The sequence below is a fragment of the Ranitomeya imitator genome, chromosome 1, assembly GCF_032444005.1.
Source record: "Ranitomeya imitator isolate aRanImi1 chromosome 1, aRanImi1.pri, whole genome shotgun sequence".
In the NCBI taxonomy this organism is placed as follows: Eukaryota; Metazoa; Chordata; class Amphibia; order Anura; family Dendrobatidae; genus Ranitomeya; species Ranitomeya imitator.
This window is the reverse complement of record NC_091282.1, coordinates 146952360-146969193: the sequence shown is the minus strand read 5'-3', so window position 1 is coordinate 146969193 and position 16834 is coordinate 146952360. Positions and strand designations below refer to the sequence as shown.

General features: G+C 41.8%; 1 protein-coding gene across 23 annotated transcripts in view; it reads left to right on the top strand.

Moving 5' to 3' along the window:
- MEF2C (myocyte enhancer factor 2C) overlaps positions 1-16834 on the top strand; it is a 359868-nt gene that overhangs the window by 133990 nt on the left and 209044 nt on the right. The gene's annotated exons all lie outside the window — the stretch shown is intronic.

Here is a 16834-nt window from a genome sequence, read left to right as displayed (position 1 = left end):
CCAGTCAAGTGGTCTTTGGTTTAGTCCACAGATAACATTTATCCTCAGGATCACTTGGTTGTCCACCACTGGAAGCTCAACCCATTAATCTAGAGAACTGTGGTCTACTGGAGATTTCTTATATAAAGCCATCGTAATGTAAATAGGATACATGAACCCCCCCATGGATTGTTATAATCAATGGGAGGCAGACGGGTCTGGGACATTGGGCAGAGATTGAGACTTGTGCAGGAAGATAGCTTTCTCCTTCTGCCTTATACAAATCTACCAGTGTAAGGCAGGAAAGGAAACTGAACCTGACCTGCAGTGGTCATGATCAGCTGTTGGACATTCCATGTTGACACATGCACGTGATCAGTTATTTGCCTGCAAGGAGCTGGAAAATGTGGAGATCCCGAGAAATCAATATGTAGACAACCTTATACTTGTTACTAAACTATTCATAAATAAAAATGATGAAGGATATCTTCAGAGGTGTGTGCGAAAGCTATGCTGTGTGTTAAGGGATGCAGTAAAGCGGCTCATGCATGCAGCAGTGCTGTGTGAGTGTGTGTATGTAGAGTACTGTGTGTATATGCACTGTTCGGCAGCAGTGCTGGGTGTGCACATAGTAATGTGTGTGTATACGAACTGTTCGGCAGCGGTGCTGGATGTGCACATAGTAATGTGTCTGTATACGAACTGTTTGGAAGCAGTGCTGGGTGTGCTCATAGTAATGTATGTGTATATCAACTGTTCGGCAGCAGTGCTGGGTGTGCACATAGTAATGTGTGTGTATACGAACTGTTCGGCAGCGGTGCTGGGTGTGCACATAGTAATGTACGTGTATATGTACTGTTCAGCAGCAGTGCTGGGTGTGCACATAGTAATGTATGTGTATATGAACTGTTCGGCAGCAGTGCTGGTGTGCACATAGTAATGTGTGTGTATGAACTGTTCGGCAGCAGTGCTGGTGTGCACATAGTAATGTACGTGTATATGTACTGTTCAGCAGCAGTGCTGGGTGTGCACATAGTAATGTGTGTATATGCACTATTCGGCAGTGGTGCTGGTGTGCACATAGTAATGTATGTGTATATGTACTGTTCGGCAGCAGTGCTGGTGTGCACATAGTAATGTGTGTGTGTATGAACTGTTCGGCAGCAGTGCTGGTGTGCACATAGTAATGTGTGTGTGTATGAACTGTTCGGCAGCAGTGCTGGTGTGCACATAGTAATGTACGTGTATATGTACTGTTCAGCAGCAGTGCTGGGTGTGCACATAGTAATGTGTGTATATGCACTATTCGGCAGCGGTGCTGGGTGTGCACATAGTAATGTATGTGTATATGAACTGTTCGGCAGCAGTGCTGGTGTGCACATAGTAATGTGTGTGTGTATGAACTGTTCGGCAGCAGTGCTGGTGTGCACATAGTAATGTGTGTGTGTATGAACTGTTCGGCAGCAGTGCTGGTGTGCACATAGTAATGTACGTGTATATGTACTGTTCAGCAGCAGTGCTGGGTGTGCACATAGTAATGTGTGTATATGCACTATTCGGCAGTGGTGCTGGTGTGCACATAGTAATGTATGTGTATATGTACTGCTCGGCAGCGGTGCTGGTGTGCACATACTAATGTATGTATATGTACTGTTCAGCAGCTGGACTGTGTCTGTGTACCTGCTGTGCACACTGAAGTGTTATGTGTATGAATGTGTTGCAGAGTGGTAAAGTACGTAATGTGGATGCTGCAGAGCTGTGTATAACGCATGAGCTGCACAGAAACACTAACAGGATCTGACTGTGAACTATTATCTCCTTATTCAAGTATCAGAAATAGCGGCATATTGATCCTCTGCTCCTTTCCAACACCAGGGAAGATTTATTTGGTAGGAAACATATTTTTCCTATTTCCTGATATCTCGATCTGGGGGCTGCGGAGTAAAGTCTTATAGTAAGGTGCATCCTACAGCCTGAAAAAGGTTGGATATGTCCCTTCTGTTCAGCATTGCATTAGTTAGCATCAAGAAGAGATGTCACATGGGGACGATTCCCACCGTGCCCTGTATTTTCCACTTCCGGGGCTCCAGAGATCGTACATTGATCGCTTACTCAATGGACAGACATCATGTGCACACTGTGAAGTGCCATCAAAATCAGCACCTAAATCAGTGTCCTGGCATTTCAGGTGGATGAAAATTGGTTAAGAACCTTCTAGACTTAGCATTATACTTACAGCATGATTACACTAGGTGACTTCAGAAATGTTGTTCCAATCTATATCCCAAAGTTCTATGCCATATACTGTGCTGCAAAGGATTATGGGAACTTCATGGATAGCTTTTCATGGATATATAAAGATTGCGGATGACTCATGCAGGGTTTGACAGGTTTTAATTGTGACAGACCTCTGGATACAGCTTGAAAATAATCAGATATATGATTATATTATAACGATTTCCCTAGACCATACACATCCCTGTTATAGGTGCTCAGTGCTAGTGCTGAAATTCTGGTCATGGCTCCATGATTGTCCATTGTATGGTATTTGCTCTGATTCCTCATGGAATAGTAATGATATACCCAAAATGCATAGCCTAAAAAGCTAAAAAGAATAGATTCTGTATCTTCCATATTATGCAAATATGATGTTGCTGTATAGACCACAGATTACCTACAAGTGCATATGTAAGTTCTATAGTGAAGACCGGAATCGAGACACATCAAAGGAAAATAACATTTCCCATCCACAAAGAGTTAAATCCCTTTTAGTGGTTTTCCTCATTAAAAGCAATAGCACCTTCTTTTTGCCTACTCTTCCTCCAGCTTCTTCCCCTCCCCCCTCTCCATATACCTCTACTGGCATGTCATTTGAGGCTGAAGACAGATATTGAGATTGAATGATCAGTGCGGAAGAAGAGGTTGATAAGTTAGGAAAGTGGCATTTTTCTCTATTCATTTATATTATGGTTGATATATTGCTTGTTGAAAAAAAATGACTAAGGATAATAAATAAAAAAAAATATTTAGTGGTATTAAGAGTCATAGTTTTTGGGGTCAGGAAAAACTTTTCACCCTTAAAAATATTGTCCCAGTCACCTAATAGCCTATTGGATCACTTTGAAGGATCTGAGTAGGTGGCGTGATGGGTTATTTCTATCCAATATAAGCACAGGTCTCATTTGCTTGAAATATGTATTGGACGATTCTCCGTGATTCATATCTTGAGAACAAAAACACCTTATCGTGATCTGGAAATGTTCAACAGCTTTTGCCATGGTTCATGTAAAAGTTGGCATCTAATAACATTTGGTCTCAGTTCAGCCTTGGAATGCCGTGCCCTTGAATATTTCCCAAACAGAATAACGTTCAGGGCATGAACTCGGCAGCACTCAACCTGTTGGCTTAAACAATGCTCTTCATGTAGATTTCCCACCAGGCCTCTCAGGTATATATTGTAATAAAGCCGCAGTATGATTTCAGCTATATCTGCTAATTATGATTTTTAGACACTATCAGAACAAGACAGTAACTTAACCAAGATGTTAACCAATAGCAGTAGATCGTAGTACATGGCCCAACAGGGGCATTAGAAGTCATAAGTGGACTGAGGGCAGAAAGAGCTGTCAATACATGTGGACAACCACCTTCTCAAATAAGAGTAGGAAGAGCGTGGTAGAGCCGAAGTCAGAATATTTCATGAGATCTCATCAATTATTTAACAAGATTAAGAGAATTGCTTTAAACAACAGTTCCATATTCTCAACTAAGGTACCATTCTGTTTTTAGGATTCCTGCTGCCCAAAATGTGTAAGGTTGGCCATACACATTAGATGGCTGTCGGCTAAGGGATACTTCTGTCGATCGTTCAGCCAACAGCTACCTCAGCCGGTACTCCAATTATATAGGAGGACTTGCTCGGCTGATCGCTCCTATGTTTTCTATGAAAAAGCCACCGACTGACACATTTCTCTATCTCAGGGAGAACAATCAGCAGTCCAAAATCAGATTGTCCCAGATGATGGGTGACAAATGTGTTTTTTAAATTCCCTCTATAGAAATGGTCTTCACTGTTACACAAATTATATCATTTAATACATATAGCCCCATATATTATTTTTTTAAAGGGTTTTATCATGACATTATTATTCATCAGCTATCCCATCACCCCTGCTGATTAGCTGACTAATATCATTAGTCATTATGGCATTGGAACTAGCACAGCACCATACATTTTATTATGTCTGAGAATTGTACTCCAAACTTTCTCCCATACAAGTAAAAAGCAGAGAGGTTGCAGAAGTAGTATTGATGGACCCTTAAGGCTATGTGCACACCTTGCGTCGGGTCCCTGCGGGTTCTCCCGCAGCGGATTTGATAAATCTGCAGGGCAAAACAACTGCGGTTCTCCCTGCAGATTTATCGCGGTTTGTTCCGCGTTTTCCGCTGCGGGTTTCCGCCTATACTATTGATGCTGCATATGCAGCAATATGCAGCATCAATAGTAATGTTAAAAATAATATAAATTGGTTATACTCACCCTCTGATGTCCGGATCTCCTGGGCGCTGCACCCGGCGGTCCGGTTCCAAAGATGCTGTGGGAGAAGGACCCTTCGTGACGTCACGGTCATGTGACCGCGACGTCACCGCAGGTCCTGGTCGCACAGCAACTCTGACCGGACGGCCGCGTGCAGCGCCCAGGAGCTCCGGACATCAGAGGGTGAGTATAACCAGATTTTTTATTTTTTAACCCCAAATATGGTTCCCAGGGCCTGGAGGAGAGTCTCCTCTCCTCCACCCCGGGTACCACCCGCACATTATCCGCTTACTTCCCGCAACGTGGGCACAGCCCCATGCGGGAAGTAAGCGGTTCAATGTATTCCTATGGGTGCAGAATCGCAGCGATTCTGCACAAAGAAGTGACATGCTGCGGGTTGTAAACCGCTGCGTTCCCGCACGGTTTTTCCCGCAGCATGTGCACAGCGGTTTGCGGTTTCCATAGGGTTTACATGTTACTGTAAACGCTATGGAAACTGCTGCGGACCCGCAGCATCAAAATCGCGGCGGTTCCGCGGTAAAAACCGCTAAGTGTGAATATAGCCTAAATCAGTTGATTGATGGGGTGTCAGGATTTGAGATTGATGTCCTATCCTAAAGAGAAAAACTTTCCCCAAATTAGGCACTGGAAACAGGATCTGGTCCCATTCTAACTACAAAGTATATACGGTGACTCAGTGGTTAGCACTGCAGCCTTACAGAACTGGGGTCCTATGTTCTCCCCGTGTTTGGGTGGGTTTCCACTGGGTACTCTGGTTTCCTCCCACACTCCAAAGACATACTGATGGGGAATTTACATTGGGATCCCCATCGAGGACAGTGCCGATAATGTCTATAAAGTGCTGTGGAATTAGTGGTGCTAAATAAGTGGGTAAAGTAAATAAATAATAATGGGACATTGAGTTATTTGAATGGGGCCTTACAATAACAATCTCATGGCAGCTAGATTGATAAGGGTCATTCAGATGTCAGTGATTTTCTCGTACAAGAAATTCAGTATGGGTTTTACCATTATTGTTTTAGAACCTTTTTCTTCAGAGTTTGGTTAGTGTCAGTTTTGTCCATCAGAGTTTAGTCAGTATCATCAGCTTTTCTTAAGGTTTCTCAAGGTTCTATCTATCAGTCTGTAAAAAACGGACAGTATGGTATCCAAGAGCTGCTCAAATTTTTGACGAACCAATAGACTTGCATTACCCAGATTTATCTAAAACGCTGGTAAAATATCTGACTTTGTATCCATGATTTTGGTCCGTGAAAATGCACAGCCAGGTGAACAGTCCCATAGAAAATAATAGATATGAGTTCTATCTGTGAAAAACAGAGACAGGACTCGTATATGAAAAACTGACGAGCTCTTAGATAAGACTTTATAAAAGGGAGTTATCAATTCTGTTATTACACCCCTGCTTTTTATTTATATGATTATCAGGAAGTCAAGATAATGGGGAAGGCAATGGTAGGGTGCGTGGTCATGAAGCCCAAATCATCTCCCACTTTGTAGCGACAAATAACATAAAACATTAATAAATGAAAGTTATTTTTTCTGAAGTTAGTAGGCTTCTAAGAAATATTATAAAAGACTATGTGATGTATTAAACCCCACCAGAAACCCCATGGTGAGATTTCAAAGTTTCCCTTATTGTACCATGGTACATGTGACTTATGTTCACATTAACAAGCCTTGTCACAGAGCGCGCCGATCGCTGGGGTATAAAAATAGGCTCATCAGCTGTCATAGATGGCTGGCCTACTTACGTGTCTGATTTCTGCAGTCCGTAAACAAATCGAGACAAAATATTTAACACCGCAACAAATTTTTGGATCTGTGTTTTATGTCTAACAATCTCATGGCTTATAAAACCAAGAATCAAACAAGAGGAGAGCGTCAAAGCCAAAAATCTGATGTGTTGTTCATAGATAAATGGACCAATAGATGCCATATACTGCACACACCTCCGTGCACACGATCACTAACTAAATTGTCTACTGCTAGCTTTCCTGGATGATAAGATGAAGGAAGTCAATCTGTGTTCGTTTACAGAGTGTGATCCGATTTCCAAAGACTGACAGAACGGAGAAGATAGAGATTTTTTTTCATCTTCTCATCATCCAAGAACATCAGATCACACCATGATCACACGTCGAGTGTGATTTGCATAATTGTCTGCATTCTCTCGGATGTGAACCTAACCTTAGTGTAATAATGGTAGAAATATACTCACCGGTCGCCATCTTCTCCCTTTTTCAGCTCTGGCGTCACCTGACTGCAATGGTGACTTGCCATATCACAAAGTAGTTGATGTGTGGTGAGGAGGTCGCATTTTACATTTCCTCAATGAACATTTATGAGACTCAGAGCGAACCTCTCTAGTCCATGTAGTGATCCGGCAGGTTACAAATGTGGTGACGTGACCCCAAAAGGGGCTGGAGTGCCACTAAAACCAAGAAAAGGCGGCCATTGGTGAGTAGATTACTACCATCATTACACTTACAAACATGATACCTAACAAAGGGGCAAATAAAAAAATTTACTGAAGTGGGGCTTTAATCATGTTGGTTGTAAACTGTCTACGGTTTGTCTAAGCAATTATCAAACTGCCGGCCACAAACCAGTTATTACTGTCACTAGCTTAATGCTAATGCTTTCTTATCCAAAATTAGCTTTGGCTGTGATTTGAGGGGGAAACATTATGTAAGTCTAAATCAACGAGCAGCCCGATTCATTATTGTCTTTGCGCCTGTTTTTGTTTAGTTTTGTGTGTTTTACGCCATTTTTTTGTTTGCACCCAATTCATTATTCTATATGCGCCTTTTTTAAGAATATTTTATAAGTGCCCACCTGGGTTTATTTTCCCGCTTTGTGGATGCAGTTCTAGACAAGAAAAAAATATTTGATTTTGCACCAAATTCATGAATTGCGTGCACCATTTTGATGAATTTGGAGAAAAAAGTGGCAACTAATGCCACAAGACAAAAAAGAAAAGTGACTATAAAAAAAAAAATGTCACAGGATGTATCTGGGCCAAACTCTTTGTCCATGCATCAGTCATAACAGAGTGGACATCTCTCTTATCTTTTGATATCGGCTGGCCCCTTCCACAAACATCTGCCGACCTGGGAAAGGTGCTGACGATGGAGAGAGAGAAAGAGAGAGAGTAGGTTACAATGTCACAATAGGCTGATTATATCCATCACTGTGATTTTGGGTGGTGGTGATTGATTTTGTTTTTTTCTTTTTGTAGTAATATTTTTTCATAAACATGTAAATCATACTAATTCTTTTTTTCCACCAGAATGTTTAAAAACAAAGTTTCCTCTCCCAAAGATTATCATCTTATCTCCATTAACTCCAGCATCTCTCATTTAACAGTTCAGATGAAGCATAAACAAACAGATCAAACTGGAGAATGTAAACCGTGCGCCGAGCGCTTTACGGCATGCATCGCTGGACGTCTTAATAAGTAAGACGATTACACGACACACTGCAAAGGAAATGCCGCCTAACACTGATAAGGAACCCATTTCAGTAAAGAAAAAATAAGGAGTGAATGGGTTAAAATGTCCTCCTGCTTTTTAAATCCATCTATTTCTGATCCGATCTCTCGTTCCAGCGCTGAATATTCAACCAGAAAGAAGGTCCTTGGCAAATTACATTCTCTATGCCATTCATTGAGTCCCAATATCAAAAACACAGATGCCACAGGACAGTAACAGCATGTGGAATATGCCAACATTCCTCCCATAGACACAGAGGATATTCTGTTCAGCTTTTTTCCATTATGTTACCCATGTGCTTAAGCTCCAGTGCTTGCCATAGGGACAAATAGTACCACAGTGTGTTAATTCTGCACAGATAAGGACTCTCTGTGTTGTTTAGAAAGATGGCTTGACAACAGAGTGCATCCCCCAAGGCCACTTTATGTACAATGAAGGTCTGTATTAGATGATAGTGGTAGAACAAAATAACAGTCATTCCTTGGCAGAGAACACTGTTAACCACTTGTTGGAAGAAGTTGAGCTTCGTTCTCCCTTGATACTGCACATATGGGCCTCTATATTTAAGATTGGGCTTTGTATACATTACAGAAGCACAAGTATTATAACGACAAGGGCAGTTACAGGGTTAATATCTTAAATTCTGCAAAAGGACACTCTCCTAAAGGCAAGAAAACTATCTCACTAATGTCACCTACCGTAGGTCTGACTTAACCAGGGGTATTAAACAAGTTTTATTAAATAGTTGGACCTTAGTAGATTCCACTAGCTAATCTGTTTTCTCCCCTCTGGGAAATAGCTAATGTGCATACTTTTTTGCATGTAGCATTACCAACATGACTCCATACAGAACTGGTCTCTTTAAAGGAGTTACCTGAGAATACAGTACAAACCAAAAGTTTGGGCACACCTTCTCATTTTTGATGAGCTTCAAGAGGTAGTCACGGGAATGGTCTTCCAACAATCTTGAAGGAGTTCCCAGAGATGCTTAGCACTTGTTGGCCCTTTTGCCTTCACTCTGAGGTCCAGCTCACCCAAATCCAACTCGATTGGGTTCAGGTCTGGTGACTGTTTAGGCCAGGTCATCTGGCGTAGCACCCTATCACTCTCCTTCTTGGTCAAATATCCCTAACACAGCCTGGAGGTGTGTTTGGGGTCATTGTCCTGTTGAAAAATAAATGATGGTCCAACTAAATGCAAACCGGATGGAATAGCATGCAGCTGCAAGATGCTGTGGTAGCCATGCTGGTACAGTATGCCTTCAATTTTAAATAAATCCCCAACAGTGTTACCAGCAAAACACCCCAACACCATCACACCTCTTCCTCCATGCTTCACGGTGGGAACCAGGCATGTAGAGTCCATCCGTTCACCTTATCTGCGTCGCACAAAGACACGGTGGTTGGAACCAAAGATCTCAAATTTGGACTCATCAGACCAAAGCACAGATTTCCACTGGTCTAATATCCATTCCTTGTTATCTTTAGACCAACAAGTCTCTTCTGCTTGTTGCCTGTCCTTAGCAGTGGTTTCCTAGCGGCTATTTTACCATGAAGGCCTGCTGCACAAAGTCGCCTCTTAACAGTTGTTGTAGAGATGTGCCTGCTGCTAGAACTCTGTGTGGCATTGACCTGGTCTCTAATCTGAGCTGCTGTTAACCTGCGATTTCTGAGGCTGGTGACTCAGATAAACTTATCCTCAGAAGCAGAGGTGACTCTTGGTCTTTCTTTCCTGGGGCAGTCCTCATGTGAGCCAGTTTCTTTTTAGTGCTTGATGGTTTTTGCCACTCACTGCACTTGGGGACACTTTCAAAGTTTGCCCAATTTTTCAGACTGACTGACCTTCATTTCTTAAAGTAATGAAGGCCACTTGTTATTCTTTACTTAGCTGCTTTTTTCCTGCAATAATACAAATTCTAACAGTCTATTCAGTAGGAATATTTTTAGGAATGTACAATTTTCATAGTCATGAAAATGCAGAAAAATCATTAAATCAGAAGGTGTGTCCAAACTTTTTGTCTGTACTGTATATTTAATGACCAATCCTTAGAACAGGTCATTAATATCTGATTAGTGAGAGAGTGACACTTATGATCCCTGCCAATCCGCTGATTTTGTTGCAGGCGGCAACCAGGTGTCATCCGTTGTGATAACTATCTGGTGGCTACGACTGTGTGGTGAACATTGACCTCATATTATAATCAATAGGGGCTGGATGTGCAGTAACTGGCCGCTGCCACTATGCAGTTGATGGAGCTGTTTAGTTCCGAACTACAACTGACTGTCACCAGGAGCATCTGATTGGTGAGAGTGTTGGAGGATATCACACCTCAACCAATCAAATATTGATGACCTATACTAAGGATAGATAATCAATAAAAAAAGTGCCGGACAATTTCCTTAATGAAAGCCAAAATCACCCCCAATGCTATGTTTATTATTAGACGTATATCCAATATTGTAAGCCCAGCAGGGTAAAATGCACGGCATGATGACTTTTGGTCTGTTGGTCTACCATTATCGATGCTACTGGGAGATAATGCTGCCATGGCAAATAATCCAACCTGCTCGGATTCTCAGTGATGTTAGAAAGGTTATCCACAACCATGGCTTCCTTCACCTAATTACTTTATGGCTACTAGTACAGCAGAGGAAATGCACATCTAAGTATGGAAAAGCACTATCTAAATTTTATCAGGAAAATTGAATTGCCCTTTGGGGGAACACGAGCCTACGAATTCAGTTACTTCCATGGTCACAGTCTACCTCAATTTTCAGTATATTATTTCAGGTTTGTGACATATTTTCTTTTTTTTTAGTTTTGTACTTAGTTTGATCATGTACATTAGCACCTCTATGATAAGTTCTGTCCCGCAGTCCACGTTGTCCTTGGTGCAGCTTCACTGCAGTATGGAAAGTGTTAAGTTCTCAGCAAGTAAAAAGAGTTAATGTAAAAAGTGGCTTTTGCGGCCACAATTATCTAACTCAAAGAGGTTTTCAATTTCATCTGTGCCGTTTTCATTTTCGGCAGCTGCGTTCAGCATTTAATCACATATTATCTGTGCTGAGCCCTTTTCTAACATTTGTTAATTGGCTGTTTTCTTTGACAAATTATGAGCTTTTACTTTGATGAGGTTCAACTGCAATCTTGTAGGAATGGAGCACGTTTAGTTTGCTGTCCCTGTTGGCTCCTCAAACCTCTCCAAACCTCCGAATGTCACCGGACTGCTGAGTAATGGCAGGATCTGGGTTGGCCTGATTTTTTTTTCTTTTTCTACACATTTCCCCCCACAGGATATTTTGAGCTCTCTGTACTAAATCGGTTACAGAGCTTGCCCTTTTTAGCAGAAGACCGCTCTAAAATTAACAAGTCTTGTGTGAAATTACCAGCACACAGCAAAGAATGGATTACAGTTAGCATCTGTTTTACAGCAAGTCTTGGCTTGTATAATCATGCATGCAAATGAATAGATGCCTTTATGCACTGGATGTAAAGGAAGCAAAGCCTATAGAAATGTCTGTAGAAAGGAAATGATAAGAAATGCACTGTAGGTTATACATCTTAGGCCACGTTCACACATTCAGTATTTGGTGACTTTTTTACATCAATATTCATAAGTCAAAACCAGGAGTGGAACAATCGGAGGAGGAAAAGCATAATAGAAACACGTCACCACTTCAGTATTTACCACCCACTCCTGGTTTCAGCTTACAAATACTGATGTGAAATACTGACCAAATACTGATCAAGTGAACGTAGACTTAGTGGTATATATGGGAATATTCTTTATTACAAATGGGAGTTTTCTAGATAAGCAGAATCAAATAAGGGAATCATAGGACCCAATTGAACCCTAATTGTTCTACCACCTAACTAGCCTATAATGCACTGCAAAGTATAATTTTTTGTAGCTCTTGATGGTTTTTGCCACTGCACTTGGAGACACTTTCAAAGTTTGCCCAATTTTTTGGGCTGACTGGCCTTCATTTTTTAAAGTAATGATGGCCACTTGTTTTTCTTTACTTTGCTGCTTTTTTCTTGCCATGATACAAATTCTAACAGTCTATTCAGTAGGACTATCAGCTGTGTATCCACCAGACTTCTGCACAACACAACTGATGGTCCCAACACCATTTATAAGGCAAGAAATCCTACTTATTAAACTTGACAGGGCACAGCTGTAAACTGAAAACGATTCCCAGTGACTACCTCTTGAACCTCATCAAGAGAATACCAAGAGTGTGCAAAGCAGTCATCAAAGTAAAAGGTGGCTACTTTGAAGAACCTAGAATATAAGACATAATTTCAGTTTCACACTTATTTGTTAAGTATATAATTCCACATGTGTTAATTCACAGTTTTGATGCCTTCAGTGTGAATGTACAATTTCATAGTCATGAAAATACAAAAAAATCTTTAAATGAGAAGGTGTATCCAAACTTTTGGTCTGTACTGTATATGTGTGTGTAAATTTGCACTAAGGGTTATATAATATAATATGTAACCCATAGCTAGCACAAAGTTACAAGTACGAGTCATAGTGCCTGACGGATGCAGAATGCCAGCCATAGTGCTCATACAAGGCCAACCAAAAGTTTAAAAGCGCAGCCACTCGTACCCGCCACACTGCTCATCTTGTTCACAATCCTCTCCATTATCAGAGGGCTTTGTCTGTTTTCTGCCCTAGGTTTGCAATAGCGTGAACCAGCTTTTATAATAAAAGTATGTCTCAGAAGGAGCAATGAGAGGATGTGCAGAAAACTTTGCCAGTCAAAGCCGTTCATGTATTGTTCATAGCTTCTGATCTAGGCTTGAATTGTCCCTCAAATAGATTCTTTGTGACACTGATAATGATAGCCTGTGCCTATAATGTTACTGGGTTGATCTATAGGTGTATACTTAGATGCAGCGCACTGTTAGCCTTAGCTGATTGAGTCTAAATTGTGCCAAATCTGTCACTGCGTATTGAATCTGGGACTTTGTAAAAAAAAAAAATGCACCTAAGCACTAACAGGCAGGTAATTGCAACTCACCTGCCTGTTGTGTCTGGAATTGTTCTTCCTGGGCACAGAGTGGTCTCAGATCTACCTCTCTGGCTCAGATGTCACCTCTATTCTGTCCAGAATCCTGGAGTGTCTGTCAGCCATATCCTCCTTCTTCAACTCTCGCTTCCTAAATCTCAATGTAGACAAAACTGAACTCATCATCTTTCCCCCATCTCGCCTATCCCCCCTACCTGATCTATCTATTATGGTAAACGGCATCATGCTCTCTCCCGCACCTGAAATCCGCTGCCTCGGGGTAACTCTCGACTCTGCCCTGTCCTTCAAACCGCACGTCCAAACTCTTGCCACCTCCTGTCGCCTCCAACTCAAAAATATTGCCAGAATCCATCCCTTCCTCAGCCCACAATCTACTAAAACTCTTCTGCATGCCCTCATCATCTCCCGCCTCGATTACTGCAACACCCTCCTCTGTGGCCTCCCCGCTAACTCCCTTGCAACACTCCAGTCTGTCCTCAACTCTGCTGCTTGGCTAATCCACCTCTCTCGTCGCTACTACCCTGCTTCTCCCCTCTGCAAATCCCTCCACTGGCTCCCAATTCCCCAACGAATCCAGTTCAAACTACTAACACTGATCTACAAAGCCATCCACAACCTGTCCCCTCCCTATATCTCTGAACTAATCTCCCACTATCTTCCATCACGTAATCTTTGATCCTCCCAAGACCTCCTATGCTCCTCCACACTTATTCGTTTCTCACACAACCGCCTCCAAGATTTGTCCCGAATATCCCCCATCCTCTGGAATTCCACGCCTCAACACGTCCGATTATCCACCAACCTTGGATCCTTCAGACTGAACCTGAAAACCTTTCTCTTCAGGAAAGCCTGCATCCTGCAATAATCATTCTGCCGCCTCACCAACCACCCGAGCTGCCACCCCACCAACCACCCGAGCTGCTGCCATGTCACAAACCACCAGAGCTGCCGCGTCACCATCTCCAGAACAACCGCCTCCAAGATTTGTCCCGAATATCCCCCATCCTCTGGAATTCCACGCCTCAACACGTCCGATTATCCACCAACCTTGGATCGTTCAGACTGAACCTGAAAACCTTTCTCTTCAGGAAAGCCTGCATCCTGCAATAATCATTCTGCCGCCTCACCAACTACCCAAGCTGCCACCTCCCTAACCACCCAAGCTGCCGCCTCACCACCACCAGTGCTGCAGCACACCAACCTCCTGTCTCTTCCCCATTATCCCGAAGAATGTAAGTCCACTTGGACAGGGTCCTCTCCCCTCTGTACAAGTCTGTCATTGTAAATTTGTTTACTGTTAACGATATCTATAACCCTGTATGTAACCCCTTTTCACATGTACAGCACCATGGAATTAATGGTGCTATACAGTATAAATAAATAATAATAATGCTGAGGATTCAGCTGCCTCTGGTAATGTCACGTCTACACAGCATAGGCTTCTTTTCCGCTCTATCGAAGGGTGGGACTTCCAACATCATTCTGATTTACAGCCGGATCCCTGCTGCCTAACTGAGGGAGCCCGCTGTCAGTCAGAATGACGTCAGAAGTCACACTCTGTTGCATCAGCAGAGGCAGCTGAATCGCCTGAAGGAGCGGTCTGTAACCGCTCTGTGAAGGGGAAGAATGATGCCACGCACAACAGGCAGGTAAGTAGCAATTACCTGCCTGTTAATGCTTAGATAAATTGTTGGCTATACCCTTTAAAAAGAACCACTAAGTAAATGTAGTATAATAATTCAGGAGCATATTTACCAAGAACTTTCCATTTATCTGTTATCCTTTTTAGAAATTTATGAATAAACTGACATGTGGGTTTTAAGTGCAGGGGGTACGGTCGTGCACGGTAAAACACTGTCCTATCACAGCTGACTATGCAGGAACACTCCCCTTGACAGGAGGAAAAACATGTCTACTTTCTTCCAAATTTAAAGCCACATCTGGATTGAGTCAGGTATTTCAGCTCAGCTTCACTAAAATAAATGCATTTGACGTGAACCCAACCTAAGTATGGAGGAAAGCAAACATGTTTTTTTTATAAATCTGGACAATTCCTTTAATATCATCATTGTTGAGGAGTCTTTCATTTAGCCAAAGCTTGTTTTGATTGGTTCTATATACAATGAAGAGTAGACCTGAATTCATTTTTCAAAACTACATGACTTTTTTTTTTGTTGACACCACCCATTACAAATGGGTGAATCAAGTATTCGATATTGTCCTCTGTGGTGGTACTTACTTTGCAGTTGAATTTTTGCATAACAGCTGCTCACGTGAAGCTCTGTCCATGTGATACATGAATAGGTTTTGTCTATGATCTTTTCTATGATTTGGTTTGGAGAGGAACAAGGAAGGGGTAACTCCATTATGCCATACGGTATAGGGCTGCCTTGTATTTTAAAGTAAAGTCACATAAGAAGATGAAAATAATTAAGTTAGTTTGTTACATTTTCCTGAATCCAAATGATGTTTTAGTCCAAGTGATTTTCAGTATCACATTTTACCACTGCTTCCGAGAATGGAAATAGACTTATGCCTACTACTAGCCAAAGAAGCTGTTCTACTTTATCCCCGAGAGACGGTTCTTAATTCAACAATTTCTCTAATGCAGCGCACAATAATCTTTAAATCCTTAGGCTACCTGCATTAATGATGAGGAGGCACGTGAACACTGTGCCACAGCTCAACGCTCAACATATGTTAATAAATTAGAGCATAAATGAAGGTTAAAAAGCTCACCTTTAGAGCTGATCTGAGAGGCGAGGTGCTACTTCTCATACAGATGTTCCTGCATTTATTCACTGATTGCAAAGCACAGATTAGATTTTTATTAGATTTTTTTTTAAATGACTCTAACAAAGTAAAATGGTACAAATAATAATAAACTAAGCCATGTTTATCTATGATCCCATGTATGTACTGTATATATATATATATATATATATATATATAAATATATATATATATATGTATATGCCCATTACTACATGCAACACATGACATTCTACATTCATATTATTCATGATGATTTTTCTGCTATATATCTAATGATTTTACTATTGTGCTTAGTGAGAATGTGTCGCCTCCACTGACATGTCAGGTTTAGTAAATATTTTCCACCTATTCTCCCAGAAACAATAATTGCTCTGCAATCAAGTGGTGACTACGATACAAGTATTAAAGGGAACCTGTCACAAAAAATGAGCTATTATCCCCCAAATGTGGGGTTAATTTGTAGGTTAGTAGCGTTTTATTAGCAGTCAGTGGTTACAGCCGCCGATCACTATGTACTGAGCTGCAACTGAAGCCGCACCGGATGCACTACTATGGAAACCCAAGGCTGCCTGTAGGTATAAGGTTCATTTCCTCCTGGCAGCGGAGCTCTCAATGTCAGCACCAGGCAGCTTCAGAATGCAGTTAAAGGGAACCTGTCACTCTCCCCCAGGGCCTATTAAAGTAAAAGTGCCACCATCAGCAGCACTAAGGCTGCATTCTGTGAAGGTGGCTCTTATGTTTATTATCCCTAGGAATGCTGAAATAATGACTTTTATAATTTTCCCGCCATACCTTTGTTTTGTCAGGGAGGTATGTTTTCTCCCCTTGACTCAACCGCCTCGCAGCCATCCATCATCCCAAGTCTTGCCTCTGGGCACCACCTCCTCTCTTTGTAGTGATGTCACCAGTGCCTTCATGTAGCAGAGGCCCCAGATCCCGCCTCGCAGTGTGTTATGATGTATTCACACTGCGGGGTTGGGAATCTG